We start from the raw sequence: 23,923 nt of genomic DNA, 5'->3' as shown, positions 1-23,923 counted from the left end.
CCCTGAGTTGGGAAGATCCCCTGGAGAAGGGAAAGGCTACCCACTCAGTATTCTGGCCTGGAGAATTCCAAGGACTCTATAGTCCACGGGGTCGCAAAGAGTTAGATATGACTCAGAGACTTTCACTTTCACTTTTCACATGGATATAGAAGACTGAATTTTGGAGTATCCGTGTGTGCTACATCTAGTGAGAAATGTTTTGTGACAAAGAGGATGGATCACAAACTGTGATGACAATATCAGATGCTTTAGATACCTAACAAAGATGACAATACTGGATGCTTTAGATACTTAACTAGCCACAACAATGTGTCAATGAGTATGATTTAAAGCAGGAGACAGATAACAAGAACAAATGTCTATTTTAGTGGGTAGAGTGAGAACAAAATATGGACGTGTAGGGGGTCCATAATATTTTCCAAATTCTAAAGCAAGCTGTGTAAAACAACCGGATTTCACGACTTGGAAAAGACAAAAAGAGAATTATGTTTTCTAACCATTATTTAGGAAGCCAGACTTCCTTTTTTATTATCGATGATTTCTATGAATTAATGATTCATAAGGATGCACATATCTTAAAATGAAAGCATCACAAAGATTGAAGATTCTCTTTAAAAACATCCCCAAAATGGTATTCCTAGGCAATTATGCTCCCATTTAAAATTAACTACAACAACAAAGCTCTCCATTTTATATAATTTTTAGAGAAAATCTGAAACTTACATCGTTCTTAATAGGCTTGACTCAAAGCACCAAGACTGAATATTAATAATTCTTTCAATGTGATGGTAATCTAGAAAGAAGCCAAAAGATTTGACCACCTGATTTGAAGTGATCAGATCTTGTGGTAGCTAATTATGCCATGACTCAAGGAATTAAACAAGAAGATCCAAATATTAAAATGCTCCATCTCTGCATAATTGGACATATTTCTACATACTGCAGTTACTTTCTATGTCACATGCAGTGATGTTTATTCATGTATTTAATATTTTTTATTTGATTGCTCTAATAATTTTTAATGTTGATTTTCCTACTGCCATTTAAACAATTTTTATAGTAGTGTCTAGACTTTTGTTGTTGTTAAATTGTCAGGTCAATTTTTCTCTCCATAGCACTCTTAGACTTGACTAGAAATTTCATTGCATTTCATTGTCTGAACACAAATCCAAGTTACACTATAAAAATAAAGCATCTACATTAATATTAGACTCACTATATGAAGCAAATGCTTTCAACCAAATTTCACTACTTTGTTTGACATACCTTGAAGCCCACGACAAAAGCTCTCATGTCACCTATCTTTTGTGCATGCATGCTAAGTCACTTCAGTCATGTCTGACTCTTTGAGAACCCATGGGCTGTAGCCTGTCAGGCTCCTCTGTCCGTAGGATTCTCCAGGCAAGAATACTGGAGTGAGTTGCCATGCCCTCCTCCAGGGGATCTTCCCAACCAAGGGAAGGGACCTGCATCTCTTATGTCTCCTGCAGTGGCAGGTGGGTTCTTTACCACTGGGGCCACCTGGGAAGCCCTTATCTTTGTGTACTTTAAGTCAAACAACGCTGAGGCAGAAGGCAATACCTTCCCTAGAACCATATCTCAAATGTCCCACGTTTAGATGCAAAGAACTCAAAATAATCATCTTCATCCCAGGAACTCTGAAAAACACTGAGCATTGTTTTACATTTAACTTCATTCTGACCCAGTTCACGCAGTGCACAGGCATTTCAGTAGTTTCAAAGTAAGTCAATGCTTTGGCATGAAATCTCTCTGCAATTAAGATTTTCTAGAAAGTGGACTAAATGGTTTAATGAGACATTCCCTTGAACTGATCTAGGTCTGATGTGAAAATCACCTCTGTGGCTTCATGCTTTAGTTTCTTCCATAACAAAAATATTTTTTTTATATGATGGAGATACAGCTAATGTAAACATCACATAAGCACTGCTCTAGTTACTGAAAAGAAATTAGAAATAAACAGCTAGTTGAAATAAAGGATAGAGTGGCCCAATGTTTTTAAACACTAAATTGTTTCTGAAATTGATAAGCCAGATTAAAACCTTTTTAATGAGACACTATAAGCTGTTAAAATAAATTAGAGAGATTTTCTTAAAATTTACCAAAGCATAAACTACACATGTATGAAAAATAGTTGATGAAGATTTTTGCTTCTCTAAATCTTATGTCTGACTGCAAGCAACAGAAAAACTAACAGTGACTTCAATAAATACATATAGATCTCTCATGTAACAAAAGATGCAAAGCCAGGCAGTCCAGAACTGGTGAAATACCAAGTACCTTCTAAATGTCTGCTTTGCCATCCTTCACACATTGACTTTGCTGTCATGCCTGTCAACTCATGTTCAAAGGGTGACACTCTACTGGTCATGAAAAAGAGTGAAGAGCCCCTGGTTCCTTTTCATGAGAAAATTGAAAGCTTTCCTGGGAGCCTTTTACAAAAGACCTCTTACATCTCATTAGCTAGAACTAGGCAACATGGACATCCTTAGACCGATTATTAACCAAGATGAGTAAGAGTACCACACTGATTAGAGCAATAATGACTGATCCCGTTGCTACCAAAACAAATAAGGGTTTCTGGTATTCTGAGAAAATAAGGATTTCTGGTATCCTGAGAAAATGGGGAAAAACAAATGCTAATTAGGCTGCTGAGGGTGATGATAATGGGTTGGAACACATCATCTTTCTCCAGCAAATCATCTCAGAAGATAGACCAAATTTCTTTTGGTATCTCATGTTTCTCCTTGATTTAATCCAAAAGTACCTAATGCATTAAATTTTTATTTGTAAAATATTTTTAAATAAGTTGACAATAAAACTAAAAGCATTTTAATATATTTTAAACACTTGAAAATTGCCCACAACCCACCCTTAAACAAATAGAGAATATAGGCTGTCTAGTTCTTGACTGTATTTGTCTTGTGCTAATATAACCTCTTCACTATAACACAGACTCTCCTTCTATGAGTGGCCTTATGAGTGTGTGCTTTCGTCGTGACGGACTCTTTGTGACCCCATGGACTGTGGCCCACCAGACTCCTCCATCCATGGAATTTTCCAGGCAAGAATACTGGAGCAGGTTGCCATTTCCTTCTCCAGGTTATCTTCCCAACCCAGGGTTCCAACCTGCATCTCTTGCATCTCCTGCATTGGCAGGCAGGTTCTTTACCCCTGAGCTACCAGGGAATCTCCTACTCTTAAACCACCCCAAATCCGTCCTCTTCTAGCTTTCCTTTAGTCTCTGCCCCATCATCACCTCTGACAACCTCATTTTCCTTCTAACTGCCCCAGTTCTCAATAAATATCCTCATTTCCCTATTCATTCCTCAGGGGCTACAGTTTAGCATCTGCCCTCATAAGCTTACTGAGGGGAAAAAAAAAACAACATTAAATGAAGTCATCGTATCAGATTCATTTTTCGCTTTTCTTTACCAACCTCCAGTTTGTAATGGTAGTGTGTACTCTGTTGAAACTCTCCTCTCTCGGCTCCATATTACTATTCCCCTGGATGGGAGGATATCATAGCAGTATGATAGTGTATGGACTCTACATTCAAACTCAGACTGCATTCCAAGTTATACTATTCAGTACTTGTAAACAGTAATAAGTCATTTAAGCAATCTGTGCCTCTGTTTTCTCATTTGTGAAAAAGGGAGAGTAGTACTATCTACTTCATAGGGTTGTTCTGAGAAAATTCAATTAAGTGATCCATTTAAAGGATTTAGCACAGTACCTACCACAGTTGCTGTTCAATAACAACTCAGTAGGAACACTTAACTATTACTCTTCTTTCTTTCTCTTCCACTCCTGGTCTGTTTGCAAAACTGGTCACTGATATGCAAAACAGGTATACCTCAAAAATAAGCTCAAATTTTTTTTAACAGCTTTGTTCAGATCTACATGTTCCAAAGATAAGACCAATGATTTCTTTCCAGCACCTCAGCTGGTTTACAAATTCTGACCAATCTCTTATCAAACCATACTAACTTCTTCCTAAAATCAGAACTAATTGAAACTCCCAAATCTTTTCAATTTGAATTGTTCTCTAGACAAATTCTCTAGGTTTCTATTTTTACAAAATAATTTATTAATGCACATATAAGGCTTGACTTTTATTAGTTTCTTGTTGATTTATTCCTATTTGAGGGACTTAAAATTTTGAATAATGCTTCTCTTAAATGAAATAGCAACTCTTTCCCAGCTTTCTCTTATCAGCAAGTGTGGCAAGCACACTTCCTAAATTACTAATAAAGAGATTTAGCAGGAAAGGACCTAGAATAAAGTGACTTGTGAAACGCCAGTTGCACTTACCCTCATGTTCCTACTGGCTTATCAATCAGAGTACTTTAGGTCAGTTGTACAACTTCAATGAATCCACCTAACTAATCTATTAGCCACTCAGTCACTTTCTAATCTGTGAAAGTGTTGGTCTCTCAGTAATGTCTGACTCTTTGTGACTCCATGGACTGTAGCACACCAGGTTCCTCTGACAATGGAATTCTCCAGGCAAGAATAGCAGAGTGGGTTGCCATTTCCTTCTCTAGGGGATTTTCCTGACCCAGGAATCGAACCTGGGTCTCCTACATCTCAGGCAGATTCTTTACCATCTGAGCTAAAATAACAACTCAGTAGGAACACTTAACTATTACTCTTCTTTCTATCTCTTCCACTCCTGGTCTGTTTGCAAAACTGGTCACTGATATACAAACTAAGATACACTGTTCCTACATTTTTCCATTTGTATACATGAGAATTGATATTTTATGAAGTAAAAATTCTAAAAAATTTTTAAACCTACTTTAAAATATGTAATGATGATGAAATGCCAGAGTTTATTTTTAACTTTTTGGAGTCATAAATTCTTTTGAGAATCAATAAAAAGCTATGGATCATCTTCCACACATAAAAAAAAATTGTGTGTGTTCATGCACACAGTGCAAATAGCTTATCACTTTTCTGTACATAAGAAGAGAGGATATATGATTCATAATTATGACCATAAGAGAAAGAAATGAAATTCATTTTAACAAATCAATTCATTTGTAAACATCTATCTTTCTATCATTACTTTTTTCCTCCTTAAAAAAGCAAAAATTTATTTGACATAAAACAATTAAAATTTAAATTTTCTATCAAATGTCAGCCATTTAAAAACAGAGATTTCTCTATTTACACCATTTTACAAGCAACTTTTAAACAGCTTTTCAAAGGAGTTACTTTCTGTTATATAGAATGCAGTGACGATGGCAGTTTAGAAATTTCACTGATGACTCCTTCCAAGTGGAAACTAGCAACCCACTATGGTACTAAAGAATCTTGAGGTTTTTTTTTTTTCATGCTACATGCAAAGAGACCTGGACCATCACTTTGTTGTTGTTGTTGTTTAGTTGCTAAGTCATATCTGACTCCTTTGCGACCCCACGGACTGTAACCCGCAGGGCTCTTCTGTCTATGGAATTTCCCAGGTGAGAATACTGGAGTGGGTAGCCATGCCCTTCTCCAGGGCATCTCCCGACCCAGGGATGGAACCTGTGACTCCGGCATTGGCAGGCAGATTGTTTTATCACTGAGCCACCTGGGAAGCCAACCATCCCTTCTATGGAAGCCTTAATATCAAAAGAAGTCAGCAAGGCATAACTTATCAAGCTTTACAAGTGTACTTTTCCTATTGAACTGATCTTGTAGAATTAATTTTCTAAGAAATTCTGACACAAGGTAAACTGATTCGGAACCCTGACTGTGTTTCACAAACATGTCATAGACATCAAAGGATTCAGCATAACAACTTTATTATCTTACGGTACATAGGATAAAACTAGCATCAGTGGTATTATCAGTCAAAAATGTCTAAATGAGTTTACTGAAAAAAATAATTGTTAAAGCACTCACAAAAGAAGCCAACAGCAAGATATTTGTGGGTGATTTTTAACTGATTTTAATTACCGACATCAAAGTAATTTAACTACATCTGAGCTAAGTTACGGAGAAGGCAATGGCACCCCACTCCAGTACTCTTGCCTGGAAAATCCCATGGACGGAGGAGCCTGGTAGGCTGCAGTCCATGGGGTCGCGAAGAGTCGGGCATGACTGAGCAACTTCCCTTTCACTTTTCACTTTCATACATTGGAGAAGGAAATGGCAACCCACTCCAGTATTCTTGCCTGGAGAATCCCAGGGACGGGAGAGCCTGGTGGGCTGCCATCTATGGGGTCGCACAGAGTCGGACACGACTGAAGCGACCTAGCAGTAGCAGCAGCAGAGCTAAGTTAAGCTATCTAAGGCTTCTTCCCAAAAGAAGCAAAGTGTTTGTCCTTCAGTTGTGTCCAACTCTTTTCAACCCCATGGACCGTAGCTTGCCAGGCTTCTCTGTCCATGAGATTCTCCAGGAGAGAATCCTGGAGTGGGTAGACATTCCCTTCTCCATGGGATCCTCTCAACCCAGGGATCAAACCAGGGTTCCAAAAGTTCTGGATAAATTGCTAAATTCTAGTGACTGTCCTCACATTTATGTCAATTACTTTTAAACAAATGGTAACAGATTCTCAGAATTATTTTGGGAGGGAATGCATGGGATGGGAAAGGGTGGAAATAAGATTGGGAGAAAATGAGATGGTGATTAAATTCTTTTCTATGAGATTATATACAAATTGTAAAATTAGAGTAGAGTGCAAGTGAAATACTGCCACCCAGTGGAATTAAGATAGAAATAAAATCTTCGAATGCAAGAATTTCATACCACTTTTCAACTAGAACAATAGAGCTTAATAATTTTAAAAGTACTTTCAAATATATTATTTCTAAAAAAAAAAAAAAAAACCCTGTGGGACAGACAACAAACATGTGAGTACCTCTTTTCCTGAGTCTGAGGTTCTAGCAGATTACATGACTTGACAAAGTCCTATATTTACCCAGCAGCAAAGCAAACACCAGGGCTCAGGGCTGCTGGCACTCATTCCGCTGCTGCTGATCCCACGCAGTTCCTTCTAAAAAGAGCCTCTATCTCCACCACTGTCCAAAACCTGCACTTCATAGAGGAGAAAAGTGAGACTCAGAGATTATCTGGTCTTCTCAAACATTTCCAAGGGATTTCAGAAATATAGATTAAAGTAGAACCCTACTGGGGTTTCCCTGGTGGCTCCCGGATAAAGAATCTGCCTGCAATGCAGGAGCCGCAGGAGATTCAGGTTTGATCCCTGGGTCAGGAAGATCCCCAGGAGGAGGGCATGGCAACACACTCCAGTATTCTTGCCTGGAGAATCCTATGGACAGAGGAACCTGGTGGGCTACAGTCCATAGCGTTGCAACAGTCACACAGGACTGAACTGACAGCACACACACACACACACACACACACACTTACACACACTGTGATAACTGACAACTCCAAGTTTTCAGTGGCATAGAAAAGCAAAGGTTTACTTCTCTCCTGTGCTACAGCTCATTATAGATTGGCTAAGTAAGCACTCTCCTTCATGTTGTCGTCATCTCTGTGCTGGGACCTTCAGAAAGAGGAACCATTGTTTGGAATATCAATAGTAACCTCTTGTCAGAGAGAAAAAAGTAAGGCAAAGCAACATGAAATGACATACATCATTTCTTCTTACACTTCATTGACTAAAGCAAGCCATATGACAAAGGTATACATCTTCAATTGGGCAAAGAACAATCTCCCACAGGGAAAAGATGTAGATATTGGTAAACAATAATCAACTACCATACCCCCAACTGTTCCAAATATGCTGAGAAAAAGTGGTTCTCGGTTACACAGAGGAAAGAGGTCAGATCCCTCAATATGTGGGATGGGGATTCAAGCAACTTTACTTAAATATCAAAAAGAAAGGTTAGGGACTTCCCAGGTGGTCACATGGCTAAGAAGCTCCCAATGAAGGGGACCTGGGTTTGATCCCTGGTCAGAGAACCCAATATGCCACATCTAAGAGTTTGCATGCCCCAACTAAGACCCAGCATAGCTAAATAAATAAAAGGAAAATCTATCACAGAAGGCTGCTGCTGCTAAGTCACTTCAGTCGTGTCCGACTCTGCGACCCATAGATGGCAGCCCACCAGACTTCCCATCCCTGGGATTCTCCAGGCAAGAACACTGGAGTGGGTTGCCATTTCCTTCTCCAATGCATGAAAGTGAAAAGTGAAAGTGAAGTTGCTCAGTTGTGTCCGACTCTAGCAACCCCATGGACTGCAGCCTACCAGGCTCCTCCGTCCATGGGATTTTCTAGGCAAAAGTACTGGATTGGGGTGCCATTGCCTCACAGAAGGCTAGAGGGCTTGAAATATTTGTTTCATAAATGGGAAATAAAAATGAATATGTATTAAACAAGTAGACCAAGAAAAGGTATTTAGAATGTTTGTAAGTATGAGTGATGACTCTAAGTCCTAGTTCTGGATACAGCACTTTATCAAGAGAAACTCATAGAAGCTGCCTGTGTACAGGGAAAGATACCATATCTCATCAGATATGGCAGGGTTACTCTCTCATCACATGGCAGGGTTACTTAATCTACATATACACAAAACTATAGCTATGTGGGTGGGGCTACCAGAGCTAGATAAATGCAAATTATATCTATTATCAATCATCATTGCTGCCTTACTTACACATATGTTAAACCTACAAGTTGAGTGGGGGCAACAGAACCAGCATATGCACTAATTGCATATATGATGAACATGTTGTTCAGCTGCTAAGTCACGTCCAACTCCTTGCGACCCCCTGGACGGCAGCATGCCAGGCTTCCCTGTCTTTCACTAGCTCATGGAGTTTGCTCAAACTCATGTCCATTGAGTAAGTGATGCCATCCAACCATCTTATCCTCTGTTGTCCTCTTCTCTTTTTGCCCTCAATCTTTCCCAGCATCAGGGACTTTTCCAATATGTCAGCTCTTCGCATCAGGTGGCCAAAGTATTGGAGCTTCAGTTTCAGCATCAGATCTTCCAATGAATATTCAGAATTGATTTCCTTTAGGGTTGATGAGTTTGATCTCCTTGCTATCCAAGGGACTCTCAAGAGTCTTCTCTAGCACCTCAGTTCAAAAGCATTGATTCTTCAGTGCTCAGCCTTCTTTATGGTCCAACTCTCATATCCTTACATGACTACTGGAAAAATTACAGCTTTGACTATACAGACCATTGTCAATAAAGTTATATCTCTGCTTTTTAATATGCTCTCTAAGTTTGCCATAGCTTTCCTTCAAGGAACAAGCATTTTTTAATTTTATGGCTTCAGTCACCATCTGCAGTGATTTTGGAGCCCAAGAAAATAAAATCTGCCACTGTTTCCACTTTTTCCCCATCTATTTGCCATGAAGTGATGGGACTAGATGCCATGATCTTTGTTTTTTGAATGTTTACTTTTAAGGCAGTTTTTTCACTCTCCTTTTCACCCTCATCAAGAGGCTCTTCACTTTCTGTCATTAAAATAGTATCATCTGCATATTTGAAGTTGTTATTTTTCATGGCAATCTTGATTCCAGCTTGTGATTTATCCAGCCTGGATTTTACATGATGTACTCTGCATATATGTTAAATAAGCAGGGTGACCAAGATATATGAGTACACTAAACCATGCTATTTTCATAGCTCGCCTAGAAATGCCATCAGTGGACCATGACAGACACCCCTTAGGGAGTAAGATAATAATCCCCTAGGTTCCTAATCCAAAGAAGTATGTATATGCATGTGTGTGTGTTATGCATGAATCAGAAGGTTTTTTTAGATAGATTTAACAATTTTATATTATATAGTCATTTGTTGTACTTAATAATTTTATAATAAATATAAATTATTGAATGAGGTTAAATAATCTATATCTCTTGCCATCTCCTGTTTGACCACTTCCAATTTACCTTGATTCATGGACCTAAAATTCCCAGTTCCTAAGCAATATTGTTCTTTACAGCATCGGACTTCACTTTCACCACCAGACACATCCACAATTGGGTGTTGTTTTTGCTTTGGCTCAGCCTCTTCATTCCTTCTGGAGCTATTTTTCTGCTCTTCAGTAGCATATTGGGCACCTACCCACCTGAGGAGTTCATCTTTCAGTGTCACATCTTTTTGCCTTTTCATACTGTTCCTGGGATTCTCAAGGCAAGAATACTGAAGTGGTTTGCCATTCCCTTTTCCTTAAAGAAGTTACCTCTAACTGGTTTTCATATTATTTCCCCAAAGCCAATGGAATAATGTGGCATGGTTTGTTACAGATCTGAGACTGCTATAGTTTTAACAGAAATCCAAGAAAAGGATACAGCACTAATAAAGAGGTGCATAAAATATTGCAAGAAAATAAGCCTCTAGGTGGACTGAAAGATTGTTCTTAGGAAATAGCAGGAAAGTACAGGCAAAGTAAATTTTTTTAAATAAATAATTGCCAGATTTTGAAGAAACTGAAAGGTCATACTAGAAGTTTAGACTCATTTTATAGGAAATAAGAAATTGTCAAAGAATACTCAATCACACAGAGGACATTATCGAATCTGTGCTTTAGGAAGACAGCAGCGTGGAAGAAAGAATGAATAGAGAAAGGATGCAGTGGAGTTAGACCTGTAGAAGTCACTGAAATTCCAAGGAACCAAACTGACTGCAGAGGCAGGAAGATGAATGTAAAACAGGATGCAGGTGCAGTTTGAAATATTTCACCTGCAGAATCTCTTACAGTGGTCTCCCAAGTCAGCAGCTTGTCAAAAGCACTTGTAAAAATCTTACTCCCTGGACAATCTCAGAATTATTAAATCAAAATCTTGGCCTAGGAAATGCCCTAGAGACTCATGATGCAGGCATTCCAGTCTAAGAAGTATGAATGTTTTACACACTTGAGTGACTAAGCCATAGTGTCTTCAAACCATGACAACAGAAAAAGAAACTTTGCAAAGGCTGATTATAAGTTGAGGTTTGAATAACCTGAGTTTAAAGTACTTGCAGGACATCCAGATGAAAAAGTCTCATAGACAATGGAATACATAAGCCTGAAACCCAGAAGAGGGATTAGAGCTAGAGCTATATAATCATGGAATTGGAGGAGGTCCTCTTAAGAAAGAAGGTAACTTAATATAAGAGGTGATCTGAGGGAAGACGCTCAAAGAGCACTTAGACCTAACAGTAGTGCACAGAAAGATGAATATGGTAATATTCGGGTTAGCCGAGAAAGGATAAATGTATTTAACAGATAATTCCAATAAATCAGCATTAAACCAAATTGCTCCACTTGTTTACAACAAAGTGAAGCACTATACAAAACCAATTCATGCATTCCATGCTTTAATATGCCCACTGCCTATTCTATAGTTTTTATTATCCATCCAAGTATCTACATCAGTATCACCCGAGATGGTTAAAAAAAAAAAAAAACTCTCAGTGATTAAACATCTGAAAGACAAATAGCCCAAAGAAAAGTGAGTGAAAAGATGTGAATAGACATTTCTCCAAGAATATACAACACACATGTATCTTCTGATTGATACGTGGCCAATAAGCATATGAAAAGATACTCAACATCATCAGCCATTAGGGAAATGCAAATCAAAACCACAATGAAACATCACTTCACACCCCTGGGATGACTGAAATAAAAAATACAGAAAATAACAAGCATTGTCGACCAAGTGAGAAACAGAAACTCTGAAACATCGTTGGTGGGAATTTAAAATGCTGCAGTCACTTTGGAAAACAGTTTGGCAGTTCCTCAAAAGTTAAACAATGGAGTTCCCATATGATTCAGCAGCTAACTTCTGGGTATATACCCAAAAGAAGTAAAAACATCAGTCCCCACAAAATTGTACACAAATGTTTATAGCAGCATTATTCAAAACTTAGAATAACCCAAACATCCATAAGGGTTAAGCAATGAATAAACAAAATGTCGTACATTCATACAGTGAAATATGATTCAGTCATTAAAGCAAGATGAGCTGAGACATGCTACAGGATTCAGGAACATTTGAAAACATCTTGCTTAGTGAAAGTTGGTTACACAGGGCTGCATATTGTATGGTCCCATGTACATACAATACCCAGAACAGGCAAATCCATAGAGACTGAGAGTACAATAGTGTTTGCCAGAGGACAGGGGTATGGGGAGGAATGCGAACTGATCAATAATGAATACAAGGTTTCTTTTTGGAGTAGTGAAAATATTTGAGAATGGGTGTTGGTGGTTACACAACTTTGTGAATATGTTGAAAACCCCTGAATTATACAACTTGAAGGGGTGAATTGTATGATATGTGAATTGTATCTCAACGAAACTGTTAAAAACATGGATTCCCAAGCATCATTTTTGGAGATTCTGTTAAGTCTGTGATTGACCCAAAATCTGTATTTTTTTTTCAGAAATTATATTTATTTATTCAGGTGAGTTCAGTTGCTCAGCCATGTCCAACTATTGGCAACCCCGTGGAATGCAGCACGCCAGGCCTCCCTGTCCATCACCAACTCCCAGAGCTTGCTCAAACTCATGTCCATTGACTCGGTGATGCCATCCAACCATCTCATCCTCTGTTGTCCTCTTCTCCTCTTGCATTCAATTTTTCCCAGCATCAGGGTCTTTTCCAATGAGTCAGTTCTTTGCATCAGGTGGCCAAAGTATTGAAGTTTCAGCTTCAGCATCAGTCCTTCCAATGAATATTCAGGACTGATTTCCTTTAGGATAGACTGGTTGGATCTCCTTGCAATCCAAGGGACTCTCAAGAGTCGTCTCCAACACCACAGTTCAAAAGCATCAGTTCTTCAGTGCTCAGCTTTCTTTATAGTCCAGCTCTCACATCCATACATGAATACTGGAAAAGCCAACAGCTCCCCTGGTGATTCCAATGCTCCAAAAGGTTGAATTAAAAACATATGGATTTCCAAGCATCATTTTTGGAGATTCTGTTAAGTCAGTGTTTGACCCAAAACCTATATTTTAAACAGCTCCCCTGGTGATTCCAATGCTCCAAAAGGTTGGGGTGGGGGTCACTGATGCACCTAGAAACTTCACCAGAGAGTTACCTGAGTTATATTTGAAGAAAAAGATGCCAACAGAGAAGGTTCAAAATGAGCAATGCGGCAAGAAAGGCTGCTTCCACCCAAGTCCTCTAAGTCCCAAGAAAGAAGGCCCTCCTCATCAGCCCACAGCAGATGCCCCCAGGTCCCCTGCAGACACCATTACCACCCTCCTCACCAGCTGCCCCTACAGCAGCACCTCCTTTACCAAAACACTACTTTCCTACAGCTCACCCCACCTGACCCCAGGACATACAGGGAGCCCCTCTACAAAAGGTTGAATGGCTTACATGCCTCTGAGCCCTCAGATTTGGGCTTTGTCCTTCTCACTTCAGTAAAACCAGGACTCTCACTTGAGGAGGATAAAGGCAGGACACCAATTTCCAATTGGATACACATCAGGCAAATATTTTTTTAACAATCTAGTTTTTATTTTCATAGTTACAGATAGAAGTTGGCAGGGAAGAACTTATTATTCTTTAAATACCAAGTTCAAAATACTACCCCTTCTGTAAAGACTTTCCCAACTCCTTCTTGAATTCCCGCCTGGATGAACTTCCTCCATAACACCATATATAGATTTGTAGATTTCTGTCACAGTCCTTACTTGATTAAGTCTTTTTCTCTCAGCTAGAATATGTCTCTCAAACGCAAGGGCTGTGAATTTTTCATCTATGTTTCCCAGCACCTATTGCAATTCCAGGTGGATAACTGAGCCTCAAAATTTTTTGTTAAATTAATTGAATAAACGAGTCAATACAGATTCTGATTTATTAGTTTTTGCCTACTTGAGGGAGGGAAAGTAATAAAGATTTTTTTCTCAAAGGCTAAAACCAAAGTAAGGTTTTAAATAATAATAAAATTGGTGGTTTAATGATACTGATACGTTTTTATTTTCATGACACTTTCCCTTTTGTAATAGCAGACTACCTAGAAGAGTTTCTTTTTTGAGTTTGATTTGGATTACATCTCTCTATTCACACCTAATTAGATTGATCCACTAATGAATTCTAAGTACATCTCTCTGAGAAATAATAAAACCTCTTCAACCACCATCAAAAATAACATCAAGTGAAAATTTCTGATTCAGATTTCTAAACAGACTAAGTAAAGACAAAAGTCTGTGCAAAAAAAGCATACACAGCTCAGGGGTAAAATACTTTTAATAAATTTTTATGGGATACTCCTTCATTACAAACAGTATTGGAAATGTAACCAAAAAATAATAAAGATAAATAGGCCAATAACAAAATCTTAATATTTTAATACAAAATATTTATCACTTTAATTTACAAAGAATGCTCCTTTATATTAACTCAATTCTTCTTCATAATTATTCTGAATCAGTAAGTGTTAAAGCAACACTTAAAACCAATGTGTTCTGCACAACACCCAGAATCTGCACAAACTCAGAATTTAAAAAGTGATATACTGTATAGTTCTGAGGGCTTCCCTGATGGCTCGGTGGTAAAGAGCCTGCCTGCAATGCAGGAGACCTGGGCTCAATCCCTGGGTTGGGAAGATCCCATGGAGGAGGACATGGCAACCCACTCCAGGATTCTTGCCTGGAGAATCCCATGGACAGACGAGCCTGGCAGGCTACAGTCCATAGTGTCACACAGACTCAGCACGACTGAAGTGACTAAGCAGCAGCAACAGAATAGTTCTGAATCTAAGATCACGGAAATAACAGTATAACTCCCAAATATAATTTTCTGCATATGGGACTCTGAATTATTCTTTTTCTGGATAGTGACTCTCACACTCATCACACTCTCACACTCATAGATTCTTAGCGATTGTGGTCAGTAAAGACAGTAGTATATGACATAAATGTAGTAAAGACATAAATGTAAATGCTATATTACAAGCATAAATCTACAAACATAACATCTAGAACAAGCTACAATATGCATGAACCTTTGAAAACATTATGCTAAGTGAAAGTCGATTGTACTACAACAGAAATTTTGTCAATAACAGGTCAAATCTATTATTTCTCATAGAATAGAGCCCTTTACAAGTAAGCTGAAAAAAGGAAATGATTTCAAAGTAACCATTCCTCTGATTCTCTTTAATTAGCTAAAATTTGGGATAAAGCTCTTTGTTAATGTAACATTATGATTTAACATTTAAAAATATGAAGGTCATGAAACTGAAAATGTTAAGTATCTCACTCCACTGTATACTGGCTGTACTACAGACCTCAGCCAGCTGCACATGGCCCGTGATCCCACCATCAGAGCAGAAAACAGAAAAATTTTAACAGAAAATAAAGAAACTCAAACTGATGGTCATCTTGGAATAATGGAAAAATTTCATCAGCTTGTTGCTGCTGCTGCTGCTAAGTCGCTTCAGTCGTGTCCGACTCTGTTCGACCCCATAGACGGCAGCCCACCAGGCTCCCCCGTCCCTGGGATTCTCCAGGCAAGAACACTGGAGTGGGTTGCCATTTCCTTCTCCAATGCATGAAAGTGAAAACTGGTATGGAAACACTGGCACCAACACTGGTAACCAAGACACAGCTATCTCCCATGCCTAGCGGAGGCCCACCCAGCTGGTCAGATCTGACCTGTCAGCCAAGTCAGTTTCTTTCACAGAAAGTTGAAATCTCCTTGGGCTTCTTTCATCTCATTAAGCTATCCATTCTCTGACTTTCTACAAATCACAATTTATAAATCTTTTTCTCATTCACTCTCATGTTCCAGACACTCCTGAGCTTTATCTTTACACAAAGAAGCATGTTGACTGGAGTATAAAATCTCCACCATATACATTTCATTTCCCTAAATTCCCCACCATAAAATACGTTATACTGGTTTAAACTACTATTTTATCCAGCTCATTTTGTTACTACAGGAGCACCAAGGGACATCTTTCAGATTTTAGTTGTTCTGCCACCTCTTAGGGAAAAAAAATTTCCAGAGCATTTCTCCCTCCTCACTGGGTGAGGATGCAATGATATTTTCTTTAATTTTCACTAAAATTAGAACCCCATTCTGCTTCTAGAGGACATGAATAAGTCATCTAAAAGCAGCAAGCATTTTCATTTCAGTTCTCTGGCAAATTATGGAGGGTCAGGTACTGGGGGAGATGGAATGAGAAACTGTATGTCCAACTCTTTGCGACCCCACAGACTCTACAGTCCATGGAATTCTCCAGGCCAGGATACTGGAGTGGGTAGCCTTTCCCTTCTCCAGGGGATCTTCCCAACCCTGGGATCGAACCCAGGTCTCCCACATTGCAGGTGGATTCTTTACCAGCTGAGCCATAAGGGAAGCCCAAGAATACTGGAGTGGGTAGCCTATCCCTTCTCCAGTGGATCTTCCCAACCCAGGAAATCAAACAGGAGTCTCCAGCATTGCAAGCAGATTCTTTACCAACTGAGCTATCAGAGAAGTGTAATAACATCTATTCCTGGATTATTTTAGCCTGGCACTATTTATTTTGGATATGTGGATATGTGGTAGACCATGGTTTGATCCTAGAACAGGGAAAAAAATGCCGCTTATTTTTATTTCAATATCATTTCTGTTGTTCTCAAAACTTTGGGTCATTTTAGCTGAAACAACACATTAAAAAAATATTTTGAAGGAAAAGAAAGTGGGAAGAAGATTAAGAGAGTGTCAAAAGAAAGAACCATGTGGAATAAATCGAGTCCCAACTGACTTCTCCATTGTTTCTCCATCAAATCCCTTCTTAGTGACCGTGCAGAGATAGCCTGGGTATTACACAGGCACCATGACCTCCTGCTTACCTATGAAGTCCCAGAGCTCAGAGTTTATGTACAAGATATTAAAATTCACTCATCAAACTATTTTCAGGGCAGGAATAGAGACAGAGATGTAGAGAACAGACTTGTGGGGGAAGGAGAGAGTGGGGCGAGTTGAGAGAGTAGCATTGACATATATACACTACCATGTGTAAAACAGGTAACAGAGATTAGCTCGGGGCTCTGTGGTGATCTAGAGGGGTGGGGCAGTGCGGGTGGGAGGGAGGCTCAAGAGAGAGGGCATATATGTATACCTAAATAGCTGATTCACGTTGCACAGCAGAAACTAACACAACATTGTAAAGCAATTAAACTCCAATTTTAAAAATGCAAAAATAATAAAATTAACTCATCAAATCTCCATGCCCTGCCTAGCAGAAGTGATATTGTCAGGAAGGAAAAGTGCTAAATCATGACACTTGTGTTCTAGCCCAGTGTTTCTCACAAGGCTAGCAGTGTGTGAGCTTAGGTCATCCACTTAAACTTTATGGGTCCCACTTTATCCATCAAAAAATGAGGAGAGTTAATTTGGTGATGTTATGGTTCAACATAAACTCAGGTTTCCTAGGATGGTTTCAGATGATTAAGAAAGAGTAAACTTAAATTTATTGTAATTTTTAGTGAGTAGAATTTTTCATTCAACAGTAATAAAACTATTGCTGAAATGAATATTTCTTTCTTAGCATTTCATGAGTCACTCTTCAAAGTTTTATTTATACTTGTTTTTCATAACTATCTCATTAAGCTATCTCATGTAATGCTCTACCAGGTACCTCAATTTATGTTCCCTTTTTAATGATTTATTTGATAGTTTGAGTGCAGTAAGCATAGTTATGCTCTTGAAAGACCCTCATCTCCTAATGGATGAAACAAAGGACCAAAGTTATATTTAGGAGCACTTTCTTCTACTCAAAGTTTACCCAATTAAGAGTGAGTGAACTGTATCCACAAAATTGGACTGGAATGTGGATAATACCTCTTATGCAGTATGTATCCATCTATCCTCCACTCAAACCCAGTCCTCACCAAGGCATAGCACAGTAAAAGCAGAAGCATAGTAGAAATGGGTGGTGCAAGTAATTTTTCAGAGGCTGCAGCATGGTCTAGAATACACTGGCAACACAGGTATAGTTTGGGATCAGTGTATGGAGTAGTCCAGTATTACTTAAAACTGGTGCCTCAATAAACACAAACTGTCTTTAAGATCAAGAAATTTCATCTTAGTAAAAATGGAAAGGCACAGGTAATCCAGTGCTAGAAACTGCCGGCTATCTTAAAGCTACTACGTTTTTCTAGATACTTTATAAATTAGCCCTCACAATAGCCCTGGTGTGTTAATTACCCTTTTGTAGAAGGGAAGAAATGAACTCCTGGCATTAGGTAATTCATGTAAGGTAATACAATAATTCTGGCAGAATCTGCAGTCTAACCTGGGTTTATCTTATTGCAAATATTTGTTATTCCTACTGTACTATTATTTCCCTTCCTATTGCCTTCCAAATAGGTGCTTTCATCTAGAATATCAATAATAGTGAAGTAACTATAGAGAGGGCAATGGCACCCCACTCCAGCACTCTTGCCTGGAGAATCCCATGGACGGAGGAGCCTGGTGCAGTCCATGGGGTCGCAGGGAGTCGGACACGACTGAGCGACTTCACTTTCACTTTTCACTTGCATGCATTGGAGAAGGAAATGGCAACCCACTCCAGTGTTCTTGCCTGGAGAATCCCAGGGACGGGGGAGCCTGGTGGGCTGCTGTCGATGGGGTCGCACAGAGTCAGACATGACTGAAGCAACTTAGCAGCAGCAGCAGCAGCAACTATAGAGAAGGATTTTTTCTACCCAAAGACAAATGATAACCTGCTTTAATAATACATAATGTAGAGAACAGTTTGATAAATTAAATATAATTGGAAAAGACTTACTACTGGTTATAGGTTGAATTGTGCCTCCCAAAATTTGTATTGCTGAAGTCTTACTTAATGCCCATTTCTTCAGAGTAAACTTATTTGGGGAGTCTTTGCAGTGGTAATAAAGTTAGAATGATGGCATTGGGGTGGACTTTATCCCAGTGTGACTGGTATCTGCATAAAAAGAGTAAATTTGGACAGAGAAACACATAGAAGGTGATGTGAAGATACAGGGGGGAGACAGCCATCTGTAAGTCAACGGGTGAGGCCTAGAACACAGTCCTTCCTCATGAGTCTCAGAAGAAACAAACCCTGCCCACACTTTAATTTTGGACTTCTAGCCTCCAGAACTGTGAGACAATAAATTTCTGTAGTTTATGCCATCCAGTCAATAGGAGTTTATTATGACAGCCTTAGCAAAAAAACGCATTATCTTAAAAACACAAAGTTGCATGTTTATTTGCATAATTTTCCTAAATTTTAATAATCAATTATTTAAGGATTAAAACTTTTAACATGTCAATACTACTCTAAACAAATCACAGTTATGGCAAAATAATATGAGATGAAGACAAATTAGTTTTTGCATAGGAATAAAAGTGGAGTAAAAAATAGTGATAACTTGATGTTGAATTTATGATCATTAAAATCTAAGATTAGGATGCCAAATCCAGAGAGTAATTGAGTGGAAACAAATGCCATTCTATAATTAAAGAGTTAGTACTCTGTTTGTTTCCAAGGCAAACCATTCAATACCATGGTAATCCAAGCCTATGCCCCAACCAGTAACGCTGAAGAAGCTGAAGTTGAATGGTTCTATGAAGACCTACAAGGCCTTTTAGAACTAACACCCAAAAAAGATGTTCTTCTCATTATAGGAGACTGTAATGCAAAAGTAGGAAGTCAAGAAACACCTGGAGTAACAGGCAAATTTGGCCTTGGAGTACGGAATGAAGCAGGGCAAAGGCTAATAGAGTTTTGCCAAGAGAACGCACTGGTCATAGCAAACACCCTCTTCCAACAACACAAGAGAAGACTACACATGGACATCACCAGATGAGCAACACCAAAATCAGATTGATTATATTCTTTGCAGTCAAAGATGCAGAAGCTCTATACAGTCAGCAAAAACAAAACCGGGAGCAGACTGTGGCTCAGATCATGAACTGCTTATTGCCAAATTCAGATTTAAATTGAAGAAACTAGGGAAAACCACTAGACCATTCAGGTTTGACCTAAATCAAATCCCTTATGATTATACAGTGGAAGTGAGAAACAGATTTAAGGGCCTAGATCTGATAGATAGAGTGCCTGATGAACTATGGCACATTGTGACATTGTACAGGAGACAGGGATCAAGACCATCCTCATGGAAAAGAAATGCAAAAAAGCAAAATGGCTGTCTGAGGAGCCTTACAAATAGCTGTGGAAAGAAGGGAAGTGAAAAGCAAAGGAGAAAAGGAAAGATATAAGCATCTGAACACAGAGTTCCAAAGAATAGCAAGGAGAGATAAGAAAGCCTTCCTCAGCGATCAATGCAAAGAAATAGAGGAAAGCAAGAGAATAGGAAAGACTAGAGATCTCTTCAAGAAAATTAGAGATACCAAGGGAACATTTCATGCAAAGATGGGCTCGATAAAGGACAGAAATGGTATGGACCTAATAGAAGCAGAAGATATTAAGAAGAGGTGGCAAAAATACACAGAACTGTACAAAAAAGATCTTCATGACCCAGATAATCACAATGGTGTGATCACTCACCTAGATCCAGACATCCTGGAATGTAAAGTCTAGTGGGCCTTAGAAAGCATCACTATGAACAAAGCTAGTAGAGGTGATGGAATTCCAGTTGAGCTATTTCAAATCCTGAAAGATGATGCTGTGAAAGTGCTGCACTCAATATGCCAGCAAATTTGGAAAACTCAGCAGTGGCCACAGGACTGGAAAAGGTCAGCTTTCATCCCAATCTCAAAGAAAGGCAATGCCAGAGAACGTTCAAACTACCGCACAATTGCACTCATCTCACACGCTAGTAAAGTAATGCTCAAAATTCTCCAAGCCAGGCTTTAGCAATACGTGAACTGTGCACTTCCAGATGTTCAAGCTGGTTTTAGAAAAGGCAGAGGAGCCAGAGATCAAATTGCCAATATCTGCTGGATCATCGAAAAAGCAAGAGAGTTCCAGAAAAACATGTATTTCTGCTTTATTAACTACGCCAAAGCCTTTAACTGTGTAGATCACAATAAACTGTGGAAAATTCTGAAAGATATGGTAATACCAGACCATCTGACCTGCCTCTTGAGAAACCTATATGCAGGTCAGGAAGCAACAGTTAGAACTGGACATGGAACAGACTGGTTCCAAATAGGAAAAGAAGTACATCAAAGCTGTACTGCTTATTTAACTTCTATGCAGAGTACATCATGAGAAACACTGGGCTGGAAGAAGCACAAGCTGGATCAAGATTGCTGGGAGAAATATCAATAACCTCAGATATGCAGATAACCACTCATGGCAGAAAGTGAAGAGGAACTAAAAAGTCTTTGTTGAAAGAGGAGAGTGAAAAAGTTGGCTTAAAGCTCAACATTCAGAAAACTAAGATCATGGCATCTGGTCCCATCACTTCATGGGAAATAGATGGGGGAACAGCGGAAACAGTGTCAGACTTTATTTTTCTGGGCTCCAAAATCACTGCAGATGGTGATTGCAGCCATGAAATTAAAAGACGTTTATGCCTTGAAAGGAAAGTTTTGACCAACCTAGATAGCATATTCAAAAGCAGAGACATTACTTTTCCAACAAAGGTCTGTCTAGTCAAGGCTATGGTTTTTCCAGTGGTCATATATGGATGTGACAGTTGGACTGTGAAGAAAGCTGAGCACTGAAGAATTGATGCTTTTGAACTGTGGTGTTGGAGAAGACTCTTGAGAGTTCCTTGGACTTCAAGGAGATCCAACCAGTCCATTCTAAAGGAGATCAGTCCTGGGTGTTCATTGGAAGGACTGATGCTGAAGCTGAAACTCCAATACTTTGGCCACCTCATGCGAAGAGTTGACTCATTGGAAAAGACTCTGATGCTGGGAGGGATTGGGGGCAGGAGGAGAAGGGGATGACAGAGGATGAGAAGGCTGGATGGTATCACCGACTCGATGGACATGAGTCTGAGTGAACTCCGGGAATTGGTGATGGACAGGGAGGCCTGGTGTGCTGCAATTCATGGGGTTGCAAAGAGTCGGACATGACTGAGTGACTGACTGAACTGAACTGAACTGAATCTTCAGCAGGAAAGAAAATAGTACCAAATAAAAAAGCCTATTCTAACAAGAAAATATAGGTTAGATTCTAACGTGTGTGTGTGTGTGTCTGTGTGTACACACACAGACACACACACACACACATATATATATATATATACACCCATACACAAATATATTTGAAATAAATTAAACACAAAAGGAATTGTCATTTTGCAAAATTTTTAATAATATGCTGTAAAAATATTTAACAGCAAACTTTTAAAAATGGAATGGATGTGTGAGACGGTAACAGGCAAGAAGGCCAGGGGTCTGCAATCAGAGGAAATAGGCTGCAAGTGTCAGATATTTTTCTCTCTCCCTTAAGCAGCAGGAGAAAACAAACTACAAGTGCCAGATTTTTTTTTCCTTCTCCATACAAAATTAAAAGGAGGTTTCTCTTAAAATTCTTTGTTGCCATGATGACACCTGGTTCTACATGAACTTAACTTTTCTCAAACCTTGAGCTAACCAATGCGTTTTTCTTATGGAAATGTTTTTCTTAACCAATGTTAATGAAATTATGTATTTGCTTTGGAATTTGTCTTTCTTCAAAATGATTCCTCCTAACTTTTTTTCTTTTCTCAAACCTTGAGCTGATAATAGCTCAACAAACCAGTATTCATATCAATTGCTTCATGGGTCGGGGATGACACACCTGTGCCATCCTATCTCAAAAATGCCTGTTGTGGGAAAGAGGCATGGTGAAACTCCCTCAGCCTTGAGGTGTCTCTCTTATCTTATTAATAGTTTTCTAACAGACATAAGGCAATGGCACCCCCACTCCAGTACTCTTGCCTGGAAAATCCCATGGATGGAGGAGCCTGGTAGGCTGCAGTCCATGGGGTGGCTAAGAGTCGGACATGACTGAGTGACGTCACTTGCACTTTTCACTTTCATGCATTGTAGAAGGAAATGGAAACCCGCTCCAGTGTTCTTGCCTGGAGAATCCCAGGGACAGGGGAGCTTGGTGGGCTGCCGTCTATGGGGTTGCACAGAGTCAGACATGACTGAAGCAACTTAGCAGCAGTAGCAGCAGCAACAGACATAAAACATCTGGCTAAAGACTAGCAGAGAGGGCACTCTTTCTGCCCCCTTCTGATGTCTATATCAGAAGCTCTGTCTATCTCTTTTATACTTTAATAAAACTTTACTACACAAAAACCCTGACCAATCAAGCCTCGTCTCTGGCCCTGGGTTGAATTCTTCTCCTCTGGAGGCCAAGAATCCCGGCATCTTTCACGGCTCAGGAACAACCTTTGACTTGTTATAGGCAAGTTACAGAGACTTCTTCCTGTAAGAGCAACAACTTAAAAAGTGGCAAAATATATGAACAACGTTTTTTGGATGTTGAACAAAAGGCAGTACAGGACAGATATCTCTGAGAAAAGGAAAAAAGACAAGGGGAACAATATGAATGCCATGGATTTCTGCTTGTAGAGAATTTCTGAACCATGACCCAGGGATGGAATCCCAAATAGCATCCAACAGTGTCGCTGATTGAGGAACTAGAAATACGAATATAGGGAGAATAAACTGACTAGAATTTGCAGGGCCTAATTCTAGAGAGGAGAAATATATATGGAGAGGTCCATAAATATTCATACAGGTCTCTTAGATTCTTTGGTTTCATGCCTATCTGTGGATGTATAAGTTGGAATTTGACAGAGCCATATAACAAATGACAAGAAAAAAGAAATTTCTAAAATTGTAAGCCAAAGAATTAGCACAGCTCACAGAGAGCGGGAAACATTTGCATTTCCATCAGATAGAGTGAGAAGATCTTATTTAATACATGAAGCAACCAGGAGAAAATGTAGGGGGACCACTGCTTAGTAGTGGGGCTAAACTAGCTCTAGAGTAAAAGCTACTGTTCCATGCTCTTATAAACCTTCAAGATAAACCTCAAAAGGGACAAGCTAATCAATAAAGAA

The 23,923-nt window shown here is 39.1% G+C and overlaps 1 protein-coding gene across 4 annotated transcripts in view; it reads right to left on the bottom strand.

Annotated features, from left to right (window-relative positions):
- The window catches only part of EPM2A (EPM2A glucan phosphatase, laforin), a 113,505-nt gene that overhangs the window by 66,331 nt on the left and 23,251 nt on the right, over positions 1-23,923 (bottom strand). Inside the window, exon 2 of one of the 4 annotated variants that reach the window (XM_044924134.2) lies at positions 6,870-7,040. The exons of the other annotated variants lie outside the window; for them this stretch is intronic. The gene's annotated coding sequence lies outside the window, so the exon portion shown is untranslated. The remainder of the gene's footprint in view (positions 1-6,869; positions 7,041-23,923) is intronic. 4 annotated transcript variants of the gene reach the window in all.

This window comes from Bubalus bubalis, chromosome 10 (assembly GCF_019923935.1).
Source record: "Bubalus bubalis isolate 160015118507 breed Murrah chromosome 10, NDDB_SH_1, whole genome shotgun sequence".
NCBI classification, from domain to species: Eukaryota; Metazoa; Chordata; class Mammalia; order Artiodactyla; family Bovidae; genus Bubalus; species Bubalus bubalis.
This window is presented reverse-complemented; position numbering and strand designations above follow the sequence as displayed.